Below are 16,115 nucleotides of genomic sequence, written 5' to 3' on the forward strand. Positions count from 1 at the left end.
TTGACAGAGATCACAAGCAGGCAGAGAGGCAGGCAGAGAGAGAGGGGGAAGCAGACTTCCTGCTGAGCAGAGAGCCCGATGCGGGGCTCGACCCCAGGACCCTGAGATCATGACCTGAGCCGAAGCAGAAGCCTAACCCACTGAGCCACCCAGGCGCTCCGGACACAAGTTTTTAATAGGACCACGGTCACATTCATCATAATTTTCTTCACGGTTTAAATCAGAGATGTTCGGTTTACTTTTTAGTAATGTGGCTCTTTGTTTAAAAGAACGCAGGTATATACTCCGTTACAGAACGTTTCTTAAAGAAAACTAATTGCCATAGAGATTAATGTTACATATATATATTTGAATGTTACATATTTTTAAAACTGAACAAAATAAATGCATAATGTTCAGTGTTTAAATAATCAAATCTTGGGGTGCCTGGCTCCCTCCGTCGGATGAGCGTGCGTGTGACTCTGGATCTTGGGGTCACAAGTTCAAGCCCCACGTTGGGTGTAGAGATTACCTAAATAAATAAAACTTCAAATAAATGAATGAATGATGAACGAATGAACCTTTGTTGCAAGAGTAGCGAATCCCAGACAGATAAAGACAGGTAAAGAGAAATCAATGAGGACCACAGACTCTGCCCACGGTCACCTGGTGCTCTTTCTGGCAAAGCTGGCGGCTACCCAGTGTCAGGCCAGGTTCCAGGAACTCCTCATCATGGGCTGCGTTTTTTTTTTTTAATAAAATTAAATTGGGGCGCCTGGGTGGCTCAGTGGGTTAAGCCTCTGCCTTCGGCTCAGGTCATGGTCCCAGGGTCCTGGGATCGAGCCCCGCATGGGCTCTCGGCTCAGCAGGGAGCCTGCTTCCCTTCCTCTATCTCTGCCTGCCTGTCTGCCTACTTGTGATCTCTATCAAATAAGTAAATGAAATCTTTAAAACAATAAATAAATAAATAAATAAATAAATAAAATTAAGTTAATTTGCTTTACAAGATAATTTTTTTGCTCTGCAAAGGAATTTCAGAATATTAATAAATAACAAGCTCTGCTTACACATTTAATTTATACATTTTTTTAAAGAGGGACGGAATTAAAGTGGGGGTAGGAGAGGGAGAAGAAGCAGGCTTCCCGCCGAGCGGCGAGCTCGATGCAGGGCTCGATCCCAGGACGCTGGGATCATGACCTGAGCCGAAGGCAGAGGCTTCAACCCACTGAGCCACCCAGGCGCCCCTAGTATATACATTTTTTTAAAGAAATCTCTATGCCCAAGGTGGGGCTCGAACTCACAACCCCGAGGTCCAAAGTAACGTGTTCTACAAGCTGAGCCAGCCAGGTGCCCCTAGATTTATTTTTAATTCATGCTTCCAGGAAAAATAAATTTGGAAAGCTCGTTACTTGCTTTTAAAAGGACAAATGTATAAATAACACAAAATCACACTCTTCGGTAATGCTCTACACCTCGGAATATTTTGACCCGATTTCCTTATTTTATGAAATTGAGGACTAGAGTTCATCTTCGGAGGGTCTTGAGAGGCTAGAAACCAAGATGGAGAGTCGCCTGGGGGTACCGGGCTGGCTCAGTCCTGAGACTCTGGATGTCCAGGTTGTGAGTTCGAGCCCCACATGGGGTGTAGAGATTACTAAAAATATATATAAATAAATAAACTTAAAAAAAAAGAGTTGCTAAGAAGTAAGGGGGAGGTTAGTAAAAGGGAAGCCCCCCGCCTGGGTGGGCTCTTCCGACGTGGGCCGCATGTCGGGGCATGGATGGCTGCAGAATTGACCTTAGCCTTGCTTGACGGGAGAAGCGAGCTCAGCCTAAACCGTCCTGCCACCCGGTCACACTCCAGTTGTCTGTTAAAATGTGGGTTCGGGAGGCGCCTGGGTGGCTCAGCCATTAAGCCTCTGCCTTTGGCTCAGGTCGTGATCCCAGGGTCCTGGGATGGAGCCCTGCTTCGGGCTCCCTGCTCAGCGGGAAGCCTGCTTCTCCCTCCCCCACTCCCCCTGCTTGTGTTCCCTCTCTCTCTCTCTCTCTCAAATAAATAAATAAAATCTTTAAAAAAAAAATGTGGGTTCGGCCGTTTGTCTTCCCACCCTCTGCGTGCTGCTTGCCAAGGGGGTGGGGGTCCGGGGTGGCTGGAGAGGACACCTGCCCACTGGGGCCCTCAGCTTTTCAGCCTTGAAGCCGCAGCCCAGGGAGCCAGGGCTGGGAAAGAACCCGTGAACCCTATTTCCCCAGGACGCCCCCTCCCATGGTTCTCCTGAGTACTCCTTCCTACAGCCCAGCCAGATAGAGGCCCCAGACGTCTGAGAACCCTCACTCCTGCTCCTCCACTTTTGCCTCAGGTTAGGGGATGAGATGACACCTCAGACCCAAGTCCCAAGGTATCTGGGATCCTAGGTGTGTGGGGGGGGACCTTTATCTAGTCTAAAGATAAAGGTCAGTAGGGTGAGGTCCTGTAGCCTCTGGGGCTCAGCCTTTGTAGAATCCCGGTGCCGCTACTGTCTTTGCAACCTTGCACAACGACTTGCACAGCTCCGTGCCTCAATTTCCCTCTCTGGGGGAGCAAAATGAGACAGCATTTTCTCCAGAGTTCACAGGGCACCTGGCACGCTGTGAGTGCTCTGTAAGACAGCGACTACGCTCTCTTGCGCTCTCTGAGTGGGGGTTCACCAGGGGTGTACACCAGAGGCCGGGAACCCAGGGGCAGGGCTCCCTGAGACGGAACATTCCAGTGCACCGGAAACACTTACCAGCCCCAGCCAGGCAGGCTGTCCAAACGCCCCCACGGTGATTCACTCACCCCCAGGCCTGATGTCAGCCCCCACCTAGAGCCCTGGTCCTCATTAGCACCGTGGCTGGGTCCTCAGCTCCTGCCTCCCTGGCTTGTCTCTCTCCGGTACCCTGTGCGCCAGTCCGAATGTCACTCCCTGGCCCGCCTCCAGCCCCCAACTTCCAGCCGCTGGGACAGCAGGTGGGCCCAGGGCTGTGGGTAGCCTTGGGCTCCCCTCCTCCCTCCCCTGAGCCCCGCGCCGGAGCAAACTGCCAGGCCCCTGGCAGGACTGATTCTAGTAGATTCCCAGATGGTCCATTTAAGCCTGGAATTCTCGACTTCCTGTTTGGTTTTAGGTCAGCAGTTCCTAAACCAGAACTTTCTTTACTGACACTGTTACGCCACTGTGAAAACCAGGGGAATGTGGGACATTTTTTAAAAATTAGGATCAAAATGAAAATGAAGGTCTGCTCAGGGAAGAAGTTGAATTTTAGAGCTCGGGTCGGGCCTGGTGAGCCGGGTTCAAATCCCCCACCCGCCCCCAGCACTTGCTGGCTGCCTGGTTTTGGACACGTGGTTCACGGCCTCGATGCGCTGCTCTCGAGTATCAAACATAGGAATAAGGATTTCTTCGCTAATGATGTGTAGAGATGAAATAAAATATCACAGGAAATGGCTTCTTTTTTAAAAAAAGTATTTTATTTATTTATTTGACAGAGAGAGAGAGTGACAGCAAGAGAGAGAACATACAGGCGCCTGGGTGGCTCAGTGGGTTTAAGCCTCTGCCTTCGGCTCAGGTCATGATCTCAGGGTCCTGGGATCGAGCCCTGCATCTGGCTCTCTGCTCAGTGGGGAGCCTGCTTACTCCTCTCTCTCTCTCTGCCTGCCTCTCTGCCTACTTGTGATCTCTGTCTGTCAAATAAATAAATAAAATCTTAAAAAAAAGAGAGAGAGAGAACACAAGCCAGGGGAGTGGAAAAAGCAGACTGCCCGCTGAGCAGGGAGCCGGATTCGAGACTCGATCCCAGGACCCCAGGACCCCAGGATCATGACCTGAACCGAAGGCATACCTTAACGACTGAGCCACCCAGGCAGCCCTAGAAGTGGCTTCTAGCACACATCCAGCAGAGAAGAAACACTCAGTGTCCAAAGAAACGGAATTCCTCCCTGACCCAGGGCCACTCAGCTAATCCCCACTGAGAATCGGTCAGGGGTTCTCTGCCACCTGCTCCAACTTTCTCTCCCATCGAGGTTGAACAGAGCGGTCAGAAGAGAGAATAAGACCAAGGGAGAAGCAAACGTTCAGGGGAAAATAATTGGTGGAGAAATTGTTTGAAGAGAAGGTGTCAGAAGGACTAAGGAAAAAAAAAGTCTTGGAGTTTCCAAGAAGCAGCGCCAGGCATCGACCTGAATCCTCTAATGATAATTAAGAAAGAAATTTGGAAGGAGTGTGATTGTTCAAAGGGTGTGAAATGTTCAACCCACCTCTAGGGTCTCCATTACTCCTGATGGAAGTTTCTTGGGGTCCTTGAAAAAAATCTGTAATGCATTTTGTTAAGTGCAAGAAGACAGTCTGAAAAGGCCACATGCCGTTTGATTCTAACTGTGTGACATCCTGGAAAAGGCAAGACCGTGGAGAACATACAAAGATTAGCGGTTGCTGTGGCTGCGTAGGGAGGAGGAGGTGGGAGGGATACACAGGAGAGCAGGTGATTTTTAGGGAGGGGAAACTATTCTGTATGATACTGAAATGGGGGGTTATGCGACATTATGCATGTCTCAAGACCCATAAAAGTGAACGTAAAGGGGAAAACTTAATGCAAACAATGGATCTCAGTCAATACCAATGTACTGATACTGGTTCATTAATGGTAATAAATGGGGGCACCTGGGTGGCTCGGTCAGTTAAGCTTCTAAATCTTTTATTTTTTAAAGATTTTATTTATTTATTTATTTATTTGTCAGAGAGAGAGAGAGAGAGAGAGCGTGCACAAGCAGGCAGAGAGGCAGGCAGAAGTGGAGAGAGAAGCAGGCTCCTGGCCGAGCAAGGAGCCTGATGTAGGACTCGATCCCAGGACCCTGAGATCATGACCTGAGCCAAAGGCAGCGGCTTAACCAACTGAGCCACCCAGGCGCCCCTGAATCTTTCGTTTTTTAAAAAGACTTTATTTATTTGAGAGAGAGAGAGAGCAAGGCGGGTCGGGGGACAGAGGGAGAGGGAGAAGCAGACTCCCTGCTCCATCCCAGGACCCAAGGATCACGACCTGAGCCAAAGGCAGGGGCTAGACTGACTGAGCCACCGGGAATCCCAAAGCGTCTGACTCTTGATCTCAGCTCAGGTCTTGATCTCAGGGTAATGAGTTCAAGCCCCACATTGGGCTCCACATTGAGTGTAGAGTCTACTTAATAAATCAAAGCATTTTTCTTTTCCTTTCTTTTTAAAGATTTTTATTTATTTGTCAGAGAGAGAGAGTGTGTGTGCACAAGTAGGCAGAGTGGCAGGTAGAGGCGGAGAGGGAAGCAGGCTCCCCACTGAGCAAGAAGCCCGACGCAGGACTTGATCTCAGGATCCCAGGATCATGACCTGAGCCAAAGGCAGCGGCTTAACCCACTGAGCCACTCAGACGTCCCTAAACCAAAGCATTTCTTAAAAAAAAAGAAAAATTGTAATAGACATTCCATATTCACCTGAGATGTTACTAATGGGGGAAACTGTGTGCCAGGAGATGGGGTCTGTGGGACCTGTACTAACCCTGTACTATCTGCTTAATTTTCTGAAAATCCAAAACCATTCTGTAAAATGTTGTCTATGAATTCCAATATTTTCCAGTATTGGACCTGGTGACAGGGAACCCTGACAGCTTATCACTGATTAGCCCAAGTGGTTCCAGACAAGCCCCTTGCCCCTCTGAGCCCGTTTCCTCTTCCTTAAAAGGAGGCTCAGTTAGTTAACCATCTGCCTTCTGCTCAGGTCAGGATCCCAGGGTCCTGGGATGAAGCCCCTGGTTGGGCTCCCTGCTGGGGAGGGGGGTGTCGCCCTCTCCCTCTGCCCCTCCTGCTCACGTTCTCTCTCTCACTCTAATTAATAAATAAAATTTAAAAAAAGATTTTTTTTTTTAAAGGAGCGCATTGGGCCAGATTATCTCTAAAGTCAGCCTCTGCCAATGACAACCTTGGACTTGAACGACATTTCGGAAGGATAGGAGAGTGACAGTCTGGGTGTCTCCGGAAACAGTCTCATGAGGCAAGTTCAGGGGATGTGCACCGCCCCTGGTTCAGTTCCTAGAACCCCGGGAAGGTCTAGAAAATGCCCAATCTCCCGCCTGGGTCACCTTGATGGGCCAATTCAAACTTCCTCCAAATACCATGCGGGAGGCGACAGCAACCGAAGCACTAAACTGCCTCTGGTCCCTACCAGCAGGAGGGGGTTTCTTCCCTCCTTGGCTTGGCCTAGAAACTCATATTTTATTCATGAAAATTGGAGGCCCTGGGAGGCCTCGGCATAAACAGGATGTAAATATTTGCGGGCGGTGGGGGAGAGGTGGTATTGGAGCAGGGGCTGCCCTGAGTGGGGACCTCGGGGCGCCGCGCAGTGCGGACCCGCCCACCTCTAGCTCCTCCATCGGTCGGGTGTGGGGGGCATGTGCAGGCTGCACCCCAGCTTGGAGACCCAGTTTGGGACTCCAGTACCCTCCAAGCGAGACGGGGTGTGGCTTAACCTTCTGGTGTCCCCACCTAGCCCAAGCCATCCCCCTGATCAACAGCGTTCCTTCATCCCGCCTTTCTAAGTTGGGGACTCGGGCAGGCTTTCTGGCACTTGCAGGGGTGCCTAGCCCCCGCTCCAGCCCCTCACCTGCTCTCCCTGCACCTGGACACCCTTTGTCTCAGCTCTGCGAAGCTCTGGCCGTCCCCAAGGCTGTACCTTTGCTTCACTCGCTGCTGCTCCTGCGGTGAACTTACATCTTTGAGCTTTGACTTGTCTTGGAGACCCCCTCCCCATGTTCGCGTGGACTACACCCTTTTCTGGAACCTGGGGCCAGCAGCACCCCTGGGGCTCTCCCAGGAGAATAACTCCCGCTCCCTTCTCAGGGCCTGACCTGGGCATCCCTTCCTCCAAGAAACTGTTCCTGATGTTTGTCCTCAACGTCTGGGCTCAGAGCCGGTCTGGTCTTCCCACCGCATGTGCCCTGGGGAGCAGAAGCCCTTCCTCGGCTGTATCCCACATGCTGACAGGGCCCTGACTTTGGTCCCGTTCACGAAATACTTGTTGAATAAATGAACGGGGGCGTGGATGGGGGGACGGAATCAAGGCATGGCCCGATTGCCACCTGTGTCTCTGGGCATCTGTCTCTTGCTCGTGTCACCCCCCCCCCCGCCCCACCCCATAGCCTGTGTACTACCTCCCCACACCAAGGACCCTCCCTGGGGCAGAATAAGCCATAGTTCTGGTGGAATCTTTGAGGTTATCGAGGATTTCCAAAGTTATACCCTGCACCCCACCACCTTTGGTGTGGGGCAAATATTTCAATCTGGGAGCCGCACCTTCTTGGAACTGATGCCCTTGGGGCTTCCAGAAGAATGCGGTGTGCAAGTGGGCAAGCTCAGACGAGGCTTCCCTTTCAGATGCCTTCTTCAGATAGGGACACACCCATGCTTGGCTATCTCTGGGATTCAGGGGAAAAAAATACACCCCCAAGTTGGACGCAAGAGAAGCACCCCATTTGCAGTGGAGGTGGCGCAGAGATGGTAGGCGTGACCTCACCCGGAGAAGAATGTCCTGGGGACACTGGTACAGAAAGAACCGTCAAACTGCCTAGGTGAGGTGCCCCCCACCCCCCCGGCAAAGATTTTATTTATTTATTTATTTATTTATTTATTTATTTGACAGTGAGCACAAGCAGGCAGAGAGGCAGGCAGAGGCAGAGAGAGAATCAGGCTCCCCACTGAGCAAGGACCCCAACACGGGGCAATCCCAGGACCCTGAGATCATGACCCCAGCCGAAGGCAGCAGCTTAACCCACTGAGCCACCCAGGCACCCCTAGGTGAGGTTTTTAAAAATGCAGCCAGTCAACCCCTAATTGATCCTGGGTGGACATGTAGTTTTTCTCTGTTGTAGGGCTTCTTAGCTTAAAGTGGGCTCCAGGATCTAGCTGTCCAAATGCTCCATGACACAGAGAATCCGAGAGGAAGCAAAAGAAAAGAGAAAGTCCCACAGAGCAGCCTAAAGGGCCTGGGCCAGCACAGTTCTGCCGGGAGAGTCCCCACACCCCACTCACACTGCGGTCCCTGCCTTTATCCCTTTATTGGGGTCTTCGGGCAGAGGTTCGGTCCTGCTGTGTGTGCAGGCCCCCAGACCTACAACGTCCGAACCTTTGTGGTGCCTCCCCTCCCCCAGCCTCAGCATCTGTGTCCCACGCTCTGGGTGATTCTGTGCAGTCAGGCTGGAGAACCCCTGACCGCTGCTTCCTGAGACCACATTTGTGTCCTGCTCCCAGCTGAAGCTGAACCACCCCTGACGCAGCAAGACTTCAGATAGGATGGTTTACTCCAGGGGCACCTGGCTGGCTCAGTCAGTGGAACTGCGACTCTTGATCTCAGGGTTGTGAGTTCGAGCCCCACGTTGGGTAGAGAGAGGTTTTTTTTTGTTTTTTTTTTTTTTTTTTTTTAAGATTTTACTTATTTATTTGACGGAGAGACAGATCACAAGTAGGCAGAGAGGCAGGCGGGCTGCGGGGGGAAGCAGGCTCCCAACTAAAAAGAGAGCCCGGATACGGGGCTCGATCCCAGGACCCTGAGATCAGGATCTGAGCTGAAGGCAGAGGCTCAACCCACTGAGCCACCCAGGCACCTCTGGGCATAGAGATGTCTTAAAAATAAAATCTGAGGGGCATCTGGATGGCTCAGTGGGTTGAGCATCTGACTGATTTCAGCCTGGGTCATGTCGTCGGGGTCCTGAGATGGGACCCCCGGGCTGGGCTCTGAGCCGGGTGTGGAGCCTGCCTAAGATTATTTCCCTCCTTCTCCCTCTGTCCCTCCCCTTGCTCACATGAGAAATAAATAAATCTTAAAAAAATAAATAAATAAAGCGTTGCTAGCAACTGACAAACCGTTCTCCCAAAGAGCTTTACAGTTTGCCCGGAACAGAAAAACAGGCAAACAGATAAGTCACGGAAAAGAAATAGAAAAAGTCAATGCATTTATTAAAAGGTGCTTATGAAGAAGGTGAAAATTATGAAGCCAATATAACATATTGGCTTAACATGATCTATGTTAACTAACTGGAACTCAAAAAGCTGGGGCGCCTGGGTGGCTCAGGGGGTTGAGCCTCTGCCTTCGGCTCAGGTCACGATCTCAGGGTCCTGAGATCGAGCCCCGCATCAGGCTCCCTGCTCTGTGGGAAGTCTGCTTCCCCCTCTCTCTCTGCCTGCCTCTCTGCCTACTGGTGATCTCTGTCTGTCAAATAAATAAATAAAATCTTTAAAAAATAAATAAATAGGGATGCCTGGGTGGCTCAGTGGGTTAAGCTGCTGCCTTCGGCTCAGGTCATGATCTCAGGATCCTGGGATCGAGTCCCGCGTCGGGCTCTCTGCTCAGTGGGGAGCCTGCTTCCCTCTCTCTCTCTCTCTCTCTCTGCCTGCCTCTGTCTACTGTGATCTCTGTCAAATAAATAAAATAAAATCTTTAAAAAAAAAAATAAATAAATAAATAAAACTTAAAAAGAAAGTGAACATTAAAGCAGTAATGACATATACATACATGTTATATGTTACACACCATGTATGTTACAGCTAATGTGCGCACGTGTGTGTAGATTTGCACACCACATCAACCCCCAGGCAGAAACACGCACTCCTGGGGAGCCTGGCCAGCTCTGTCGATGGAGCACGCAATTCTTGGTCTTGGGGTTGTGAGTTCTAGCCCCACAATGAGCGCAGAGATGATTTAAAAACAATAAAAAATCTTTTTTTTCTTGAAGATTTTATTTATTTATTTGCGGGGGCAGTGAGAGAGAGAGCACAAGCAGGGGGGAACAGGAGAGGGAGAAGCAGGCTCCCTGCTGAGCAGGGAGCTCGACAAGGGGCTCAGTCCTGGGACCCCGGGATCATGACCTGAACCAAAGGCAGATACTTAACCGACTGAGCCAACCAGGTGAACCAAAAATAATAAAAAATCTTGAAAGACAGAAATCGGCACTCCTATCTCGCACCAGCCTCTGCCGGAGGGGTAAGTGGACAGAAGTGGAATGAGCTGGGTGCTCTGGTCCCCCCTTGTCCCTCAGCAGATGACGCAGCCACAGGAAGGCCAGGGCAGACATGCCGACGAGGACAGGAAGAAGGGCCAGCCCGGACGACTGGACAACTGGAACAGAATTAGGGTAAGGAACCCAAACAGCCTAGAGGTCCAGGCTCCACAGTGTGCGCCAACAGCCTGGCAGTGCTGCTCGTACCCCTGGGATCAGGCCCACACAGCAGCACGCAGATCCCATGGTCCCCGGGGCGCCAGGAAAAATTCTGTGCCCTTCCTTTTCCCTAAGAAGGCAAGGAAGCGTGTGGAAGCAGTTTTCGAAGTTTACCCATTATGAACATTTAACAAACTAGCTAAAAGGACAAACTTTGCATACAGAAGGCACTTAAACAGAACGGGTACTTCCCGTGACGGATTTAAGCTTGGGCTGGGGTTCCTTGGAAGACCTAGCTCGCAGGGCATCTCCCTGTGGGGCCTGGCACTCCGTCAGGTCTCCAGGTGTCGCCTGTCACTTGGGGGACACCTGTATACCTGCCAGGATTCTCGAGCCATGAAGCTCCTGTCAAACTCACTTTGCGCCACCTGTTGTGGTCAGAATAGTGCTCCCAGAACAGTGCTCCCAGGGGGCTGGTCCCTTGTGAACTTTCCACGCGGGAGTCGCGTCCCGGCTCCAGAGTGAGGACGGTTATTGTCAAAGGGGCTTCCCTCTCTGGGACGCCTGTGGAGAGAGGCCAGGCGGAGGTTACCCAGTGACCTCGTTAACCAGAATGACAGCTGCAAGCCACACACTGAGAGACACACGCCAGACTTGGGGAGAGACTCCAGGAGAGGCGGAGACACACCCAGAGGGAGGGTCCTTCTGGTAGGTGTGCCTCCTCTATGGACAGAGTAATGACCTTAACCAAGGGCCCAGGAAGCTCCTGGGGAGGCCACGATGTCCTCGGAGGGGCAGAGATGACAGCAGCTGCTCAGACGCAGTGGGGAGCATAGCTCTGGGTCAGGCCACCAGGCTGGATCTGGGCTCCACCTCCCACTCCCCAAAAGACCTGGGCTGTCAGGTGCCTCAGTTTCTATGTCTGTAATAGGGATGACAATAGCCTCCCAGAGGGCCATATGGGGTCCGGGTAAAGCCCCTTACCCAGGCCAACTGTTAGTTACTATTACTGAACCTCAGCAGGGCCTGGAGACGGTCACCAGCCCCACATTCACTCCGGGGACAGCAGGCAGAGAGGCAGCTGTCCAAGGTGGGGAGCTGGGATGCTTGAGCGGCCATCTGTGGCCCAGCCACATATCTCAGTGGCCCGGGGTTTTCTCATGTGCAATAATAATAGTACTTGACCACTGAGTGGCACTTTACTTTTTATTCTTCTTTTAAAGATTTATTTATTTGAGAGAGAAAGAGCACGAGTAGGAAGAGGGGCAGAGGGAGAGGGACACGCAGGCACCCCCACTGAGCGTGGAGCCCGATGGACACAGGGCTGGATCCCAGGACCTGAGATCATGACATGAGCTGAAGGCAGACACTTAACCAACTGAGCCACCCAAGCGCCCCGCAATTTGACATTTTGAATTAGAATCATAAAGTTCCCTTGATAGACACTAGTATGTCAAGTTCTCTTAAGCATTTCAAATCCTTAAAAGACCAAATATGTAATGATTATACCTGAGTGCTACGGAAAAATATTAATGTAAAATTTTGACTGACTTCATCATGTCTGTAATTCTGAAACTCCCCGGGATTATTCATTTATTCCAAAAATATTTCTCAATGACACCTGAAACTAAAAGAACATTGTGCGTCAACTATACTCAAAAAAAAAAAAAAAGGAGGAAAGAACCGTTATTCTTATTGCCAAAAATTATCTATCTACCTATCATCTCCATCTGCTGAATGCTGCCATTATTCAAGGCGCTGCCACAGCAGTGGCTAATATGGAGAAAAATCCTTGCCATCATGAAACATACTCTAACGGGGGGGACGCAATACATACTTACTACATATTTATCAGCTAGAGTTACATGTTATAGAAGAAAAAGGAAAGCAGGGTAGGGAAAGGGACAGGTGGAAGGAAGGGAACAGGGAAGCCTCAACAAATAGGTAACACGGAGAAGAGACCAGAATGAGGTAAGAGAGCCAGCCAGCCACGTGCACATCTGAGGGAAGAGCATTCTAGGCCAAGGAAATAGCAAGTGCAAAGGTCCTGAGGTAGAGATGTGCTAGGCCCTTCTCACTGAGTACAAGGAAGCCTTTGTGCCTGGAACAGTGTATGAGAGCAAGGGTGGTAGAAAGGGAGGTCAGGGAGATGGCCTTGTGGAGGTAAAACATACAAGGCCCTGTAGGGTTTGGGTTTTTCCCTCTACCTTGACGCTGAATATTCTGTGAGGATCTGCCTGGAGACCTACTCCATAAGGTCATTCTAATGACCCTAATTAAACTGAAGAGTCTCTTGCTTGGAACCTCGCAATTCTTTTTCTATTTCTACCAGTTTGTTAAGTGTCTGCATCTTGATTTCCGCTCAGGTCATGATCTCAGCGTTGTGCAATCAAGCCTGGGTGGTGGAACCTGCTTAAGATTCTCCCTCTCCCTCTGCCCTTTCCCACCCCCACCTGCTTGTATGAGCTCTTAAAAAAAAAAAAAAAAAAAGGACAAAAGCATGTAAAACAGGCTCAGGGCTCAGACCACCCAGGGTAGATCCAAGAGATCCCCCTACTCACCAAGAGATCTTGGGGACAAAGCTTGACCTCTCTGCCTTGGGTTCCTCTTCTGTAAAGTGGGGATAGGAGAGAGAAAAGGAAAGAATAGGATAGAGATCTTTAGCGATATCCATAATGGTTTCTTCTTTTTTTTTTTTTTTAGATTTTATTTGATCATTTGACAGAGAGAGACACAGCGAGAGAGGGAACACAGGCAGGGAGGGTGCGAGAGGGAGAAGCAGGCTTCCTACCCAGCAGGGAGCCTGATGTGGGGCTCAATCCCAGGACCCTGGGATCATGACCTGAGCCGAAGGCAGACGCCTAACAACTGAGCCACCCAGGCACCCCTATAATGTTTTCTTTTTTAAAAAAAGATGCAAAAATTTTTTTAAAATATTTTATTTATTTGACACAGAGATCACAAACAGGCAGAGAGGCAGGCAGAGGAGAAAGCAGGCTCCCTGCTGAGCAGAGAGCCCGTTGCGGGGCTTGATCCCAGGACCCTGAGATCATGACCCGAGCCGAAGGCAGAGGCTTCAACCCACTGAGCCACCGAGGCGCCCCAAGATGCAAAATTTTAACATCTGTCTTGATGGATGGGTATATGAATGTTGATATTATTTTCATTATGTTTCACATGTTTTATAATTTTAAATTTAGAGATAAAAAGATCACAAATCAAAATAAACTCTTCGGGGCACCTGGGTGGCTCAGTGGGTTAAGCCTCTACCTTAGCCTCGGGTCATGATCTCAGGGTCCTGGGATGGAGCCCCTTCTCCCTCTGCCCCTCCCCCTTCTTGCACTCTCCTTCTCTCTCTAATAAATAAATTTTTACAAACAAAAACAAAAACTGGGCCTTGCTGCTTTTACCTAACCTCTCCGGTCCTGCACAGTCTGGCCCCGGCAGGCCCCCTTCCTCTGCAGCCCTGATTCGCGCTCACCCTGGATCCTCTCGTCACTGCAGACTCGTCATGTCCTTCAGGCCTTGCCAGGCCACAGGGATGCCGTGGTGACCAGGAGGGAGGGAGCTCCTGTTCTCGAAGAGCTGTCATTCTGGGGGGGGCGGAAACGAATAGTAAATAAGGCAATAAATCCAGATAATCGTAAAGACAATACAGAAATAAACGGGTTCTTGGGGGAGAGAGAGCAATGGAAGACAGGGAGGGCATTGGGGGCCACCTTCCAGGCAAAGCCAACAGGCACTCAGCTCTCAGACAGGGATCAGGGTTCAGATCTCAGGTCAAACGTCCCCTCCCCAGCAAAGCCCTTTCTGACTTCTCAGGTGGCGTGGTACCCCACCAATGCTCTCCTTCCAAGCATTCAGTGCCCTTTCCAACACTCAACCGTGATTATAATTAAATCGACATAGGACTGGCTTCTTGGTGCCTGTTTCCCTCCCTACAATTTAAGCTCCTTGGGGGTGGAAGCTTGCCCTGTCCACACATCCCGTGCCCATCGTGGTGGCTGGAGGCACTCAGTCAATATTTGTTAAAGATGGGAACCCAGAGTTGGGCTGAATGATTTCTACCAGATTCCAAATTCCGCAAACATCAACAGAGCAATTCCCGAGGACAAATGTCACCCAAATAACAATCCTTATGGTGTAGATATGTTTTAGGATATATGCTTTTTTACTACATAATGAGCCTTTTTTTTTTTTTAAGATTCTATCTACTCATTTGACAGACAGAGATCACAAGCAGGCAGAGAGGCAGGCAGAGAGAGAGGGAGGAGGAAGCAGGCTCCCCGCTAAGCAGAGAGCCCGATGCGGGGCTCGATCCCAGGACCCTGAGATCATGACCTGAGCCGAAGGCAGAGGCTTAACCCACTGAGCCACCCAGGCGCCCCAAGCCTTTTTTTTTTTTTTTTAAGATTTTATTTATTTATTTGATAGAGAAGGAGAGATCACAAGTAGACAGAGCAGCAGGCAGAGAGAGGGGAAAGCAGGCTCCCCACCAAACAGGGAGCCCAATGCGGGGCTCGATCCCAGGACTCTGGGATCGTGATCTGAGCCAAAGGCAGAGGCTTAACCCACTGAGCCACGCAGGAGCCCCCGCATCTAACAATTTGATGGGAATGCTCTGGCTTTTGGTGAAAGTTCTTTTTTGTTTGTTTGTTTGTTTGGTTTTTTTTTTTAGAGAGAGAGAAAGCAGGGAGAGGGCAGAGGGACAGAATCTCAAGCAGATTCCACGGCCAAATGGAGCCCGACATAGAGCTCGATCTCATGGTCGTGAGATCATGACCTGAGCTGAAATCAAGAAGAGTCAGAGGCTTAACCGAGTTAGCTACCCAGGCACCCCAAGGACTTTTTTTTTTTTTTAAGATTTATTTATTTATTTGACAGAAAGAAAGAGAAAGAGAACAAGCAGGGGGAGTAGCAGGCAGTGGGAGAGGGAGACACAGACTCCCCGCTGAGCAGGAAGCTCAATGCAGGTCTCAATCCCAGGACCCCGGAATCATGACTTGAGCCAAAGGTAGATGCTTAACCCACTGAGCCACCCAAGAGTCCCAAGGATTTTGTTTTCTGTTTTCTCTGCTTTCCATGTCCTTCCTCTTTTGTATAACTAATTACCCTCGTGTGGTAAGAGTCAGGGGGCTTTGCCTAAGTGCAGATTCAATTTCCTGGGATTTCGCCGATTTATTAGGAGAGAAGAGGAGGAATTCATTTTGGCTTGTCCTTGACCTTTCCTTTGGTTTGTTCCTTGACCTGTGGTTTCCCCAACACACCTGGGACCCCCAACGTGGCTGCTGAGCGGCTCTATAGCAATGGACAGAGTTTTTAAGCTCTGAGCTCTGTCTGGGACCAAGTTCAACGAGGCACAGACAGCTCAATATAAAAAAGCCTTGTTACAAACAACAACAACAACAACAACAACAAAACCCTATCACGCAGTTCTGCCCTAAAGGTCACCTCCTTCTCTGATTCTCCTTGCATTCCAAGTGCAACAGTGAATGCAGAGTCCTGGGCGCCCCCACAAGCTTCCTGTAGAGTGGGATTTTGCAAAAAGAACCAGGAAAGGGTTAAGAATTACACACTGTTTTCTCTATTTACTGAAAATATTTTGTTTTTAAGCTGTGTATGTGGTTGAAGGGGGTGTATGACTAGAAGGAAAATATTAGTATTACCACATGGAAAACACCCCAAGGGAAAGATGCTTCAAAGAGAGTTTGTGTTTCGAGAAGATTTGTATCTTCTCCAGAGAAGTAAAGGATCCGTGAACAGGGATTTTCGAAACGTGCAAGACGGCTCCTTTAGTTTAAAGGAGAATGGAAGAAGGAGAGTCAACTTCAAGCGTTTTTTCCCCCCAAAATCATATAAAAGGGGAAAAGAAAAACACTGAGCAACTTCCCCACCTGGAGACTTTAGGAATCAGCACCAGGAGAACAAACTGCTTCAGAATCTGAGTC

The 16,115-nt window shown here is 49.9% G+C and overlaps 1 long non-coding RNA gene across 1 annotated transcript; it reads right to left on the reverse strand.

Annotated features, from left to right (window-relative positions):
• Nucleotides 1-9,304: 9,304 nt before the first annotated feature.
• LOC116876332 lies at nt 9,305-13,662 on the reverse strand. The gene is made up of 4 exons (XR_004384375.1): nt 13,649-13,662; nt 12,729-12,777; nt 10,426-10,731; nt 9,305-9,318 (listed from the first exon to the last, which is right to left on the reverse strand). It is a non-coding gene; the product is annotated as an uncharacterized LOC116876332 (long non-coding RNA).
• Nucleotides 13,663-16,115: the final 2,453 nt, after the last annotated feature.

The sequence above is a fragment of the Lontra canadensis genome, unplaced genomic scaffold, assembly GCF_010015895.1.
Source record: "Lontra canadensis isolate GAN:19392208 unplaced genomic scaffold, GSC_riverotter_1.0 scaffold45, whole genome shotgun sequence".
Taxonomy (NCBI): domain Eukaryota; kingdom Metazoa; phylum Chordata; class Mammalia; order Carnivora; family Mustelidae; genus Lontra; species Lontra canadensis.